Here is a 12058-nt window from a genome sequence, read left to right on the forward strand (position 1 = left end):
GGGGTATCACTGGACTTTCACATCACCGATTAATTTCTCGCTCTTAGAAATCTCTTCTTCCTCTAACCTGATTACCTCAGCACCCATAATCATATCTTAAGCGAAGGCATCGTAACACCTCACGATTTAGACTCCTAGGCTTGTCGTGGCCAGGAAACGTGTTCACCAGCTCCGTTACGTTGTCCCCTCCCAAGCGCTTAATACGGTACCTCCGCGCACAGTAAGGGATCGATAAATCTGATGGAGCGGTTGATTACTGTCCTGTTCTCTCTCCTCACCGGTTAGCCGTCGGAAATATTTTTCCGTGCTTTTTCTATACTGGGTACTCACGGGAACTTTGAAGATGCCACTCCACGGTGAATAATGAATTGAACGTTGTTGTTGTTGAAGTGTTACTATCAAGCACTGGGATAGATACAAGTTGGCAGACCCAATCCCCCATGGGGCTCCCAATCTAAGTAGAGCAAAGCAAATCCGTAAATCATAGGTTCATCGACTTCTCTCGTCCCGGGTCGCACCGGGATCGTTTCACGGGCCGGGAGAGTCCTCTGTATTCATTCGCAAGATTTCTGTGGAGACCATAACCCGTCTGTGCCATTCTAATGGCCGACGGAAACCCGAGACAATCGGAATCTCCCCTCAGAAATGGATTACAGGTGAGTGGGTGGGGGAGCCGTTGGGAACTCTCCGGAATCGAGCTCTTTCCCTTCTACAGAAGCCGTTTTGGGAATATGACCAAAAAAAAAGGAAAAATCTATAGGCAGCCTACCTACCTTAATTGAAAGTGTTTTGTCCGACAAGTTCCCGTACTTGCCGTGAGTTTAACCATTGATTAAAATAGTGTTTCCAAGCGAGGGTGCCGATGTTTCATTCTGAATATTAACGGGCCCGGAGGGGAGCGGACAGATGGCGCATTCTCCTTCTGCACTTCGGTAGGACTTTTTAAATCGGAGGTAGGATGAAGTCCTTAAATGATTTTCTGTAATTTTTCCGAGTTGCAGAGTACCATCTACCTGCATCGATGAAAACAATAGGCCAGGGATGGGGTTGGGGGGGGGGGGGGTGACGAAAACGATTTAAAAGCTAGTAAATCGCCGTGACTGTACCGGAGATGGGGACTCCGAGCTCGTCGCCCTCACAACCGGGGCATTTTAAGGAACTTTTTCTCCCTCTGGGAGACGGGTTCTCGGCTCCACAGGAGCCCGGCATACCGCTTGTTTAAATCGACAGGAGATTTGAATCTGGACAGCGGGGCCAGGGGAATCGGGAATGGGAAACGGTGAGGTGTGGGCGGGGGCGGGGGGGAGGATGCGAGGGAGGCTTTCCCGTTGCCACATCTCGGGATCCTAAATCGGGAGAGGCCGAGGGTCCCGACGTCCCCGGGCCCCCCAGGGGCGTCATCTCGGGAATCCTTGCCCGGGAAGCTCGATCGTTCCCAAAAGAGCCGGAGCGTTGCAACCGGGGAATATTTAGAAGGCGTCCGTGGCGTTCGGGATTTTCGGAGGGGGCGGTTCTGGCGAGGAGAGGCCGGCAAAGAAATCGATCGAAGTCGTCCCCGGATTTTCCTCCCTTGAGTCCCGGGGGGCCCCCCGTGGGTTTTAAAAGGGGGGTTTCCAATTTTAGCTCGCCCTGGCAGGGACGGGAGGGAATCGCCCCCGGGGGCAGTGGCCCAGGGCGGGGGGACCCGCTTTTCGGCTCGGATTTCCTTCCGTAGTACTTAGTGAGCGCTTACTCCGTGCGGACCACTGTACTGAGCGCTCGGAACGGACAAGTGGGGAACGGATGGGAGACGATCCCGGCCCGGTAACGGGCGCACGGTCCAATCGGCCCTCGGTTCCTGGGTTTCCTCGCCATCCGTTCCGATAGAAGGACGGCGTCATCCCGTGCGGTCGTTCGCCTCGGGCGCTTATTGAGTGCAGAGCGCCGTGCTAAGCGTTGGGCCAGTACGACTCGCCCGCCCATGTTGCCGGATTGTACTTTCCCAGCGCTTAGCACGGCGCTCGATAAACGCCCCCCGCCCCCAACGAATGGATGAAAAGCGGCGGCGGGGCTCCGCGGCGGGATCCCAGGCTTGGGAGTCGGAGGGCGCGGGTTCTAATCCCGCCACTGGCAGCCGGCTGACACCGGCCAGGTCACTTCACTTCCCCGGGCCTCCGGGATGCTCCTGGGGACGAAGGGATGAAGACTGTGCCACCACCCGATTTCCTTGTATCCCCCCAGCGCTTAGAGCGGTGCTCGGACCAGAGGAAGCGCTTAACAACCCCATCATCCTTCTTCTTCTTCTTCTTCTTCTTCTTCTTCTTCTTCGAGAGAGAGAGAAGCCCCGTCCCCAGCGGTCTCGGGGGGTAGAGGACAGTCCTGGCTTTTGGCGTGTGTGGACGTGTTTGGGGCAGGAGGGGAGCCGAGCTCGGGGCTCCCACTCTCCCCTAAACCCTCTGCCCTTGCGCAGCCGGCCGGCCCGGCCGCCGGGAAGCAGCGTGGCTCGGGGGCCCGGCTTTGCGAGGCCGAGGTCGTGAGTTCTAATCCCGCCACTGACAGCTGGCCGACGGCGGGCGGGTCACTTCACTCCCCTGGGCCTCGGTGACCTCAGCTGTCAAATAGGGATGACGGCGGGACAACCTGATTCCCTGGTAGCCGCCCCCTCCCCTCCCACCCCAGCGCTTAGAGCAGTGCTCGGCGCGTAGTGAGCGCTTAACCAATACCATTATTATTATTATTATTGTTGTTGTGGGCGGAGCCGCGTGGCTCAGTGGAAAGAGTCCGGGCTTGGGAGTCAGAGGTCGCGGGTTCTAATCCCGGCTCCGCCCCTTGCCGGCTGTGTTGACTTGGGGCAAGTCAGTTCCCTTCTCTGGGCCTCAGTGACCTCATCTGGGAAAGGGGGGTTAAAAGCCGTGAGCCCCGGGTGGGACAACCCGATCGCCTCGTATCCCCCCCCCCCCCGCCCCAGCGCTCAGAACGGTGCTTGGCACGTAGTAAGCGCTTAACAAATCCCACCACGATCATTATTAGAGAGAGAGAGAGAGAGAGAGAGTCCCCGTCCCCAGCGGGCTCAGGGTGCAGCGGCCAGTCCTGCTTTCCCCGGGGGTGTGGGCGTGTTCGGGGGGAAGGCGGGGAGCCCAGCTCGGGGCTCCCACTCTCCCCTAAACCCTCCGCCCCGGCTGGGACCCTGCTCCTTCGGCTCCCCCCCCGCCCCCCCCCCCCCCCAGCTCTGGGATTTTTTTTTTTTTTTCTTTCTTTCTTTTCCCCGCCCCTCGGCAGAGGGGGACGCCTCCTTTTCCAGCCGAGGCGGACGGGCAGTGTGTGTCGGATCCGGGAGCCGGGAAGGAGCATGGTCCGGGCTCTGCGGCTGCAGGAGCCGCGGGAGCCGCGAGGACCGGGGCTGCGGGAGCCGCCACCCCGGGAGCTGCAACCCGAGGCGGGGGGGGCAGAGACAGAGATCTCGGCGGCAGAGACGGAGCCAGAGCCAGGGGCAGGAGGGCCCTCCCGCGCCGCGCTCGCCCGACCTCTCCGGGAGCGTCCAGCCCCTGCGCCCTCCACCCTGAGCGAAGCCCTGCGGCCTCGGGGGGCCGCTCTCTTGGGGGGAGATGCCTAGCCCGCCGCCGCCGCCTCCGCGGTGAGAGACCTCTCCCTCGCTCCGGCTCTTTTTCTCCGCGGGGGCATCCTCCCCGGGAGGAGGACGAGGAGGAGGAGGAGGAGGAGGAGGGAGAGGAGGAACTGTACCCTCTCCGCCTGCCAAGGACGCCTCCGACCCCCCCACCTCCCCGGCCACCCCCCTCCTCGGGACCCCGCAGGACGCCCCGCCGAGGCCCCTGAGCCGGAGCCAGCCCCGGGGAGGTGAGAGAGAGAGGCCGGACGGGTGCGGGGCGCGGGGCAAAGGCTGGAGAGCCCCAGGGGCAGGGCGCGCAAGGAGCGGAGCGCACAGCGCAGGGTGCAAGCGGCAGGAGGCGGGGGGGCCGGCGGAGGGCCGGGGGGGCGGGGGTCGGTCTCCCTCCGGCTGGCCGCGGGGCCCCGGGGGGGCCCGGGGGGGCCCGGAGGCGCCCGGAGGCGCCCGGAGGGGCAGGGGCTCCGCTGGGCACGGGGAAGGAGGCGAGGGGAGGGCGGGGGTGGCATCGGCCGGCTGGCGGCGGCCGCCCGCCTCTCACCCGTCCCCTGCGCCTGCGCTGCCTCGGCCACAGCAGCAGCAGCAGCAGCAGCAGCAGGAGGAGGAGGAGGGAAAAAAACTTCCTCCCTGTGTCGGTGCAAGAGGATGGGAAGGGGAGAGAGAGGAGGGAGGGGCACTGGGAAGGGGGGGAGAGAGGAGGGGCACTGGGAAGGGGGGGAGAGAGGATGGGCACTGGGAAGGGGGGGACGGAGGATGGGCACTGGGAAGGGGGGGACGGAGGATGGGCACTGGGAACGGGGGGGGACGGAGGATGGGCCCTGGGAACGGGGGGGGACGGAGGATGGGCCCTGGGAACGGGGGGGGAGAGAGGATGGACGAGGTGAACCCCTCTTGGAAGTCCAGCCCCCATCCGCTAGCCCTGCCGGCCCTGGTCCTAGCCCCCAGAGGGCCTCCGGGCTTGGGGAGGGTCCTCTCGGTGCCCCCCTGTAAGCCTCCGGACTCCGGTGCCCGGCTGGGGGAAGCTTCGCTCTTCCCAGAGCTGGGCATCCCAAGCCACCCCCATGGGGGTACACCCTCTCCCCAGCCAGACAGGGGAGAAAACCCGGGGCTGACACCACGGAGATGATAATGACGGCATCTGTTAAGCCCTTACTGTGTGCTAAGCGCTGGGGAGGATACGAGGCGATCGGGTTTTCCTACGTGGGGCTCAGTCTCCATCCCCATTTTCCAGAGGAGGGAGCTGAGGCCCGGAGAAGTGAAGCGACTTGCCCGCGGTCCCCCCCCCCCTCCCCCCCCGCTGAGCGGCGGCGGAGCGGGGATCTGAACCCATGACCTCCGACTCCCAAGCCCGGGCTCTTTCCACTGAGCCACGCTGCTTCGGAGATGCTATTGATGCCTGTCCGCTTGTTTTGCCGTCGGTCTCCTCCCCCTCTAAACTCTGAGCCCATTGGGCGGGGATCGTCTCTGTTTGGCGAATTGTACCTGCCAAGCGCTTAGTACAGTGTTCTGCAACCAGTAAGCGTTCGAGAAAAACGGTGGAATGGGGGGGGGGGGCGGCCTGGGGGCCTTAGGGCTAGGGACACTTTTGAAGACCCTCACACCTCGGTCGTATCTCAGATGGGGGGGGGAAAAAAATCCATCCCAAAACGAGCCCTGGCTTCAGTCCTTTTTCTTCCACCCCTTGATAACCCCCCCCCCCCCCCAGCCTGGCAGCTTTTGAGGAGGGCATCTTTCCTCAGCCCACCCTGCTGGGAAAACCAACTGCCCCCCGCCCCCCGGCAAGGTCCTCCCAATCTTCATCTCCATTCAGTCGTATTTATTGAGCGCTCACCGTGTGCGGACCACTGTACTGAGCGCCTGGGAAGTACAATTTCGCGATTGACGGAGACGATCCTGCTTAATATTACGTCCTGAGCGGTTGGGAGGGTACCATCTACCACCCACTCCCTGCCCACAAAGAGCAAGGAAAAAGAAAATTACAGGTAGTAGAAGCAACCAGCTCTGAGGATCTCCTTTGTATCTGGAAATGGGAGAGGGAGCGGGGAGGAGGTTGGCTTTGGAAGTGTCCGTCTGGCCGTGCCCGTGTCCAGGAGCTGAAGTGATCACCCGTCCTGGCTCTGTTTTCAGCCTTTTTTCTTTTTCTTTCTTTCTTTTTTTTTTTGCCCCCACCACCCCCTGCCTCTTTGCTGCTCTCCTTGGAAGCTCCGCCGGTTAATTCCTGTGATCTGGTCGCACTGTTGATCTGCCGGTACACTTTTATTTCAAGCTTGTCGTGCTTATGCCGTGGTCCAGATTTTGAAAGGGGACCTCAGGGCTCCAGTTGTAGACACTTGAATGGAGCCCCCCCCCCCCCCCCCCGAGAAGAGCCGCGAAACACAAGTGATTCTCCCCAAATAGGAGCTCTGGTGGTGGTGAGTTGGTGTGTATTTAAGTCGACTGCACCGGAGGTTGGAAAAGGGGCAGAGATGATCAGAGACGCACCTTCAGGATGGCAAAAATCTCGTAAGGGAAGATCTGATTTTGTGTGCCAGAGTACTAGTTGAGGTCAGTCTCGTTGGAGAGTTCTCCGTGCGTTTCCATCGGCCGGAGCTTTATATAAAGTACGTTAGCTGCTCTGCAAAATAAAGCCGAACTACTCCCAACTTGAAGGCGATTCCGAGTACCACGTTTTCCCATCTGCTGACACTTTCGATCCCTTGGATAGATGTTGTGATCTGTGTAGCCCAAGTCCAACTCAAGTATTGGCATCTTTATCCTCTGTTTAGTAAAGCAGAGGTAGCCGTCTCTGGTTCCATTTCCAGAAAACGATTTTTTTTTTTCCAGTAGAAGAATAGATCACTGCTGTATTTTCTCCTAATTCTTGAACTGCTCAGACTACCTGCTTCCAGGGCCGTGCCACTTATATTTTTACTCTATTCCCAATTATACCGTGCCTTCGACGCCTTTTCTGGTTTAGAATGAATGATGTTAAATTTAGTCAGTTTTGTCTTTCTAAGGTTCAGGCAAATGAGAACTTGTTCTCTATATCTTAAAAAAAAAAAAAAAAAAAAGTTGGATCTGTACTTAAAGATAAACACCGTTGAATAATGCATTTTTAAATGGGGTGGGGCGGGGGGAGTTTCACATCTCCCACATGAAACGTGTATTCTTGATATGCATTATTTTACTGGTGGTGATTAAAATAAGTTTCAGCCTAATGTGCTAGAGTTTCTTTGTTTTATTACTCAACCCTAAATGAGAGAATTTCTAGCATATGTGGTTTAAACTATATTCAAATTTAATGGCATTTTAATTGGTTTATAGAGGGATGCATCAAGAACCATTTAAGTAGAAGTTGTCTTGCATCTACCTAGTTCTCTTACCCTCATTTTCCAAATTAAGAAGCGGGGTTTTTTTGCCTTTTTACGTTCTCGTTTTCTGATTGGATGCGGTTATTGAAATTTATAGATCTCAGACTTCCTTTGCAAATAACCTTGCGAATGAAATGTCTAGTGTTTTACCGAAATAAAATAGCGTATGGTTGTCATGGTAGCAAATAGATTAAGGGTTGCTGGTTTTCATCTGCATCCAGTCGGGGCTGGGGGGGGGAATCTAGTTTTTGTCACTTTTTAATTGCATTTCTAATAAGTAGTGGTCATACTTCGAGTACTTAATGTGAGATAAGCGGAACAGTGGATTCGATTTTAGGAAAGGTTTGTGTAACAAAGTGGTAGAAACAAGAGTGATTTTTTTTTTTTCCTAACACTAGTTTCTCACATCAAGTGGATGAAAATGGTTATTTTTGCAAATTGCTTTTATACCAAGTAGTATTAAATCAGTCCCTGCTGTTACATTTTCTAATCTTGGGGGAGTGGAGGGGGAGTAGCTTGCATCTACCCTATGTCAAAGGAACTTGAGAAATCGGTTTACGTTTTCTAGGAATGTGTGTCTTAGAAGTGTACGTGAGAGTGTGGATTGAGTGTCACAGTTATTATCAACACCTGTCAGTTTAAACTAGGCTAATCCTTTGCCGATTCAAATCTTGTTCATTTTTATATTCATGGATGGTCATGCTGATCTAACCAATTTTTTATTTCCCCAACTGGAGTGCCTAAATATATCTTTAAAAATCACACACTAATTCAAATACTGCAACTTTTTTCTTCTTTTTCCTGGTCTCAGAATGCAGTTCTATTTTTCTATTTCTTGCTTGTCTCTTCTTGTTCTTAACATGGTCATACATTTTCATGGTGAGGAGTTTTTGGGTTTGTTTTTTTTAAATCTTGTTGCATCCAAACATCCTAACTTTCTTTGATCCTAATGGAGAATAAACCTACTCCAGCGAATGTAGCTCTTGGGTCTTAATACTTGATTGGGGAAGGGAGGTTGGTACAAGTAGAGAGTTGCGTTTTGTTGTTTCCTTTTTTCTTCCTTCAGGGTGTTTTGTTTTACAGTATTTCTTTATATGGTTCTGTGGTTTTTTTGTTTTTGTGGTGGTGGCTTTTTTTTTTTTAAGGCCAGCACAGTTATCCAAGAATAATTATTTTCTACTCTTATTTTCTACTTTGTTCTTAGTATCTCCAACTCTTAAGCTTGAGTGACCTCTTGGTGCAAAGTAAAAACTGAACTTCTTTCCTCTGATCTTCCTCTATCGGTGATCAGAGTCGCATGTTTCATAAAAAAAGGAGGGAAACCTTCCAATTATGCCCACGGCACCTATTCCGTTTTAGAGAAACAATATTTGTTTACTGGTTTTACTAACAATGGGGAAACATTTTGGGTAATATCACTTTCTTTTGATAATGGGCCAGGAACTCATCGGCCCTTTGATATCTGCAGACTCTAATCTAACTTTGCAAATTTCTAGGTATTGGAAAAATCGTAAGCTTCAGCAAGTACCCTGACTCTTTGTGGTACTAAATGAAAGGACTGAATCTCAAGAAATGTGTGTTGGAACAAAATCAGAACCAATCGGACTAGTAAGAACATGTTGTTGGTAGCAGGAAAAAAAAATAGTATAGATCACGTGTAGAACGAGGGAAAAAGGATTAAAACCATTTGAATCACTTTTGAAAACATTCTGGGGCAGAGGTGAGGATTTTATTATTTTTGGACCTCTGGGGTCATCTTTTTTTTCCATTCCTGCAGGATTTGAAGAGGGCTGGCTCCTAAATTCTGTGGCGAGAAACTACTAAAATAGGCCTGAAAGAACTATCCTGTGAGTTCACACAGAGATTCTCTGCGCTTTCGTCAAGGGAAAGAGAACCGAACGGAGGCGAGAAGTAGAGTTGTTTACACGTCATTTGTCAAGGTGGCCAGAGCTTCACTGGCAGGGTCCCGCTAGAAGGAAGCTTGCAGTTGATTATTTTAAATGAACGTTTATAATAGAGAAAGCTGGCTGAGCTGGTGAAGTTCATCCATTATCCCTTCAAGAAAATTGTTCAACTGCAGTGAAAACAATGCCGTAAATTGGGAGAGGATAATTTAACCATTTGAAGTACGCAGAAGGTAATTTTGGCTGTGAGTTCTCTAATTTCAAGACTGTGTTTGTTTTTCTAATGGAGGAACAATTGGGCAAAAAAGTAGGCTGTAAAACAGGGAACCGCTTACCGTTTTTCATTTCAGAATGGGAGATCTTTGTGTCCGAACCTCAAAGCCAGACTAGAATCTCCCAACTATTTTGAATGGCAGTGGTTCTTCATACTCAACAGCGAAACCAACTCCAGAGAGGCGGAGGGGGTGGGGTTGAGGAGGGTACATGACTTGCTATTATGATCACTAGAGGCCAACTAGCGATCGACGAAGAACGTAGACCTGGAGACTTTTGCGGGCTTCCGACAATTTTTCAAATTTAAATTTGGATTTTCGATTCTCTGAATTCCTAAGTGTTTGATTCTATGGATGTATTTGGCAACTTTGAATAGCAATTTCTGTATGACAATATTCTATTTGTATGACTCATTGACAAAAGCACAATCAGACTGAAAATGAGCCAAATGGGTGTGCATTATAAAAATTGTTCTGTTGTTTGCACAAAACATTTCTACAGAGCCCCGAAGCATCCCTCAAATTCTTTATAAATGAGCTTAAAGGACCATCCTGTTATAGTATCAAAACCCAAAAAGGCCCTAATTTGTCATGTTTGGAATTGAATCATATATGTTTTGATAGCAAACAAATTTAAAACAGAGACTTATCTTAGAACGGTGCTTGGCACATAGTAAGCACTTAAGTATCATCGTTATTATTATTCTCATCTGGGTCCACCCCGAAAAGCATAGCGCGAGGAGCAAAAATGTCGTAGATTTAGGTTCATTTAAGAGCTTTTCGCTTCAGACCCTTCATAAAGCCCTATATTCTAGCAATTAATATTTAAATCACAAAATGTCAGGTATGTTTTGTCCAACCAAGATGATTTATTTTAGTTTCTCTGGTCTCCATACCGTTAGGTTTGTGAATTGCAGCATGGAGAAGTTGCTCAGAGATAGGTTTCCATTCAGTTATTTAGATTTAAAGCAAACAAGAAACAATAGAGCCTGTTATAAAAATAGAACCTTTAAATCAAACCCCACTCTGAATCTATGCCTTCAGGAAATGAAATAACTTTAGTCTGAACCTAGATCCTAATGGTGGCTAAATCCCAGATCACTAGTTGAATTTCTTGTGTAGTTACTAACGATTTACATATGAGAAGATGCTCTTTTCTTAGCAACTTCTAGCTGATCCAGATGGGATTTATAGTTGTACCCTATCGACTGTTTAGTACAGTGTTCTGCACAAAGTAAGCACTCAATAATCACCATTGATGGTGATGATGAGAGTCTTTGTTACTTTTATTGTAAGACTAATATCTTCCTTCATGAAGGCAAGGAGAGTATTCACTGGAATTTACATCATTTCTTTTTTCTGAGCAGTAACTCCAGGATCTGCATAGGTTATCACTTCACGGGATCCCTGTGTGGAGATGACGAACCAGACTTGGTCATGCACCAGATGGAGAATCTGTGTGAGACGTGAATACAGTGATGTGGTTTGCTCAGCAAAGTTCTTGTCACCAGAGCTGATCCCTTGATTATAAATTAATTTTCCTATGATGATCTCAGGAGCTTGTTCATTCCTTCACTCAAACGTATTCCTTGAGCGCTTACTGTGTGCAGAGCACTGTGCTAAATGCTTGGGAGAGTACAACACAACAATAAACAGACACATTCCCTGCCCAAAATAAGCTTACCGTCTAGTCTTTAAAGTGGTCTAATCTTGCATACGTTTTTAACGGCTGGTCTGACAGTCCTGTTCATTCCTGAGCTCTGGGTGTATAAATCAAGAGGTTGGTTTGTATTTGTTTCATCCGCAAAGCTGGCACTATAATTCTTATAAGGTTAAAAATCTGCATCCTAGCCAAGGAAGCAGGTTAGGAGGAGGTCCACATAAGCAAAGAACTGACCAAAATGGTAGATATTTCATTCTGGCAAGTTATTTGTTAAGCTGATCATTTAGGTCCCAAGAAACAGTATAATCTAAGGCCTAAGAAAGAAAACTTAACTACTGTGTCTATCAAGACCCTCTCCTCCTCAACACTAGTTCCCCTACTGTTTCATCCTCTCCACCATTTTTTCCCCTTTTTGTCAGTCTTTTATCGTTTTCAAGGAAAGCTTCAGGCAGGTTAGTTTAATGGAAGGTCTCTTTGGGTTGGTCCTGGTATGAACCACATCTTCTCTCTGTCTGGGTTTTCACCCACCTCACGACTTATATGAACCAAAGAGCAGCTGCTCTCTGGAGTTATAAAGCCCTTATTAAAGCACAATCAGTCAGTCAACCAATGGTATTTATTGAGTGCTTACTTTGGGCAGCGCACTTTACTAAGCACTTGGGCAAGTGTCAATCGATCAATCATTTCTTGAACACTTACTGCATACAGAACACAGTTCTAAGTGCTTGGAGAGTACAATGTAATAGATTTGGTAGACATGGTCCCTGCCCACAGTCCAGAGATCACAGTCTGAAAGGAGAGACAGGCATTAATATATGCCTATATGTTATGGATATGAGTGTTGTGGAGCGGGGGGCGGGGGGGTGAATAAAGGGTACAAATCAAGTTGCAAGGGCAGTGCGAATGAGAGAGGAAATAGAGGAAATGAGCGCTTAGTCAAGGAAGGACCTTTGGAGGAGATGTAGTTTTAATATGGCTTTGAAGGTGGGGAGAATAACTGTCGGATATGAATTGGGAGGGAGTTCCAGGCCAGAGGTAGGACGTAAGCTAGAGATCAGTGAAGAGATAGATGAGATTGACTAGGTTGGCATTAGAAAAGAGAAGTCTGTGGGCTGAGTTTATGGTAAGAAATCAGAGAGATAAGATGGGGGGAGGGGGCAAGGTGATTGAGAGCCTTTAAGGTAACGGTAAGGAGTTTGTATTTGATCTGGAGGTAGATGGGTAACCACTGGAGGTTCTTGAGAAGTGGAGACACACGGACTGAACGT

General features: G+C 50.5%; 1 protein-coding gene across 2 annotated transcripts in view; it reads left to right on the forward strand.

Moving 5' to 3' along the window:
• The window catches only part of KLHL29 (kelch like family member 29), a 525589-nt gene that overhangs the window by 11027 nt on the left and 502504 nt on the right, over nt 1-12058 (forward strand). Inside the window, exon 1 of one of the 2 annotated variants that reach the window (XM_029072273.1) lies at nt 3790-3834. The exons of the other annotated variant lie outside the window; for it this stretch is intronic. The gene's annotated coding sequence lies outside the window, so the exon portion shown is untranslated. Of the gene's footprint in view, nt 1-3789; nt 3835-12058 lie in introns of those variants that run through there. 2 annotated transcript variants of the gene reach the window in all.

The sequence above is a fragment of the Ornithorhynchus anatinus genome, chromosome 9, assembly GCF_004115215.2.
Source record: "Ornithorhynchus anatinus isolate Pmale09 chromosome 9, mOrnAna1.pri.v4, whole genome shotgun sequence".
Taxonomy (NCBI): domain Eukaryota; kingdom Metazoa; phylum Chordata; class Mammalia; order Monotremata; family Ornithorhynchidae; genus Ornithorhynchus; species Ornithorhynchus anatinus.